A 2,099-nucleotide genomic window follows, 5' to 3' on the forward strand; every position below is an offset into this window, starting at 1 on the left:
AATGTGGATTTCATTCTGTCTGCCCTCTGATGGAGAAGGATAAGAGGCTTATGGAAGCTTCCTGATGGGAGAGACTGACTGAGGGGGAAACTGGGTCTTGTTCTGATGGGCAGGGCCATGCTCAGTAAATATTTAATATAATTTTCTGTTGAGGAGCAGGGCTGTGTTCCCTCCTTGTTGTTTGACCTGAGGCCAAACTACCTGGAGGTAATGAAGATAATGGCGACCTTCTTCAAGGTGCTGTACTATTCTATAATGCCCCCAGCAACCTATGAGTGTTCCAATCTTTCCAATCCTCAATAACTAGCATTATCTTTTCTATCTTAGTCATGTTACCAGCTGTGAAGTCCTACTTCCTGGTTTTGACTTGCATTTCCCTAATGACTGAAGATGTTGAGCATCTTTACATGGGTTTGGTTTAGTTGCCAAGTCGTGTCCGACTCTTTGCGATCCCATGGACTGTAGCCCACCAGGCTTCTCTGTCCAGGGTATTTCTCAGGTAAGAATACTTGTGTGGGTTGCCATTTCCTTCTCGAGGGGATCATCCCAAACCAGAGATCGAACACGGGTCTCTTGCATTGGGGCTTCCCTGGTGGCTCAAAAGGTAAAGATTCTGCCTACAATGTGAAAGACCCGGGATCAACCCCTGGGTGGGGAAGATCCCTTGAAGAAGGGAATAGCTACCCACTCCAGTATTGTTGCCTGGAGAAGTCCGTGAACAGAGAAGACTGGCATAGGGTTGCAAAGAGTCAGACACAACAGAGGACTAACACTTTTCACTTTCTTTCCTTACTGACTGAGCCACCAGGGAAGCCCTTGCATGGGTTTACTTAATACTTGTATGTATTCTTTTGTGAAGCATCTGGCAAATTATTTTGCACATTTTTTCTTCTTACTATATAACTTATGAATTATAAGGGTTCTTTGCATTCTAGACACAAGTTTTTGTCAGATACACATATTGTTACTTAACACTAGTCTATGGTTTGCCTTTTTATGCTCTTAATGGTGTTTCCAAGAGTGGAAGTTTAAAGTTTTATTACGTCCAATTTAGTTTTCTTTCATGATTCATGTATTTTGTTCTATTTTTGTTTAGCCAAGGGTTATAAATATTTTCTCTTGTTTTCAGATATTGAAAAATTCTAGCTTTTACATTTTAAGTTTGTGATACATTTTATTTCTGGATGTGATGTGTAGTAAGAGGAGGGTTTTTTCCATACTAATATCAAGTTGTTACACTACCCTTAATTTAGAAGAATGTCTTTTCCACATTTATTTTGGTTCTCATGTCAAAAATTGACAGCATTTGTGTAGGTCGATTTCTGAATTCTCTATCCTGTTTTATTGATTTATATCCACCCTCATGCCAACATTTTATTAGCATTTTTCTATAGTACACTTTGAAATTAGGTAGTGTAGGCCGCTTAACCTTCTTTTCTTTAAATAATTTCTTTGGTTACTCTAGGTCCTTTGTATTTCCATACAAATTCTCGATTAACTTGTCAATTTCTACACAAATGCCTCTGAACTTAAGATTAGTCTGGGGAGAATTACTCTCCTACTATATTGAGTTTTTCTATCCTTGACCACGGTGTATTTCTCCACTTATAATGTGTTTATTATGTGTTTTCTGTGGTGTATTTCTCCACTTATAATGAGTTTATTATGTGTTTTCTGTGTTCCCAAATGTCCTTCAGCAATGTTTTATACTTTCATTGTATAGATTTTGCTCAGTTCATTAAATATACCTAAATATTTCATATTTTTATATCATTGCAAATAGGATGGCATTTCATTTACAAACCGTTCACTGCTTATACAAATCAATTTTTGTATATTGATCTAGTATCCTGCAACCTTGCCAATTCCCCCTTGTAAAAGTTCTAGTAGATTATTTGTAGATAGGAACTTTTGAAGAAAAACATTCCATCACTGAAGAGACTGTTTTCCAGATCCTAAAAAGGAATATATATTCTTTGAAGAGACTTTGGAAAGAAAAGTACCGAAAAAGAGAAAAGCCAAACACCAATTCTCCCAATATGTAGGTTAACTGCTATTAATCTTTTGACAAATCTCCTTAAAGTTTTGAGTGAGATTCA

The sequence above is a fragment of the Giraffa tippelskirchi genome, chromosome 11 (assembly GCF_054371585.1).
Source record: "Giraffa tippelskirchi isolate mGirTip1 chromosome 11, T2T-mGirTip1v1.2.pri, whole genome shotgun sequence".
Taxonomy (NCBI): domain Eukaryota; kingdom Metazoa; phylum Chordata; class Mammalia; order Artiodactyla; family Giraffidae; genus Giraffa; species Giraffa tippelskirchi.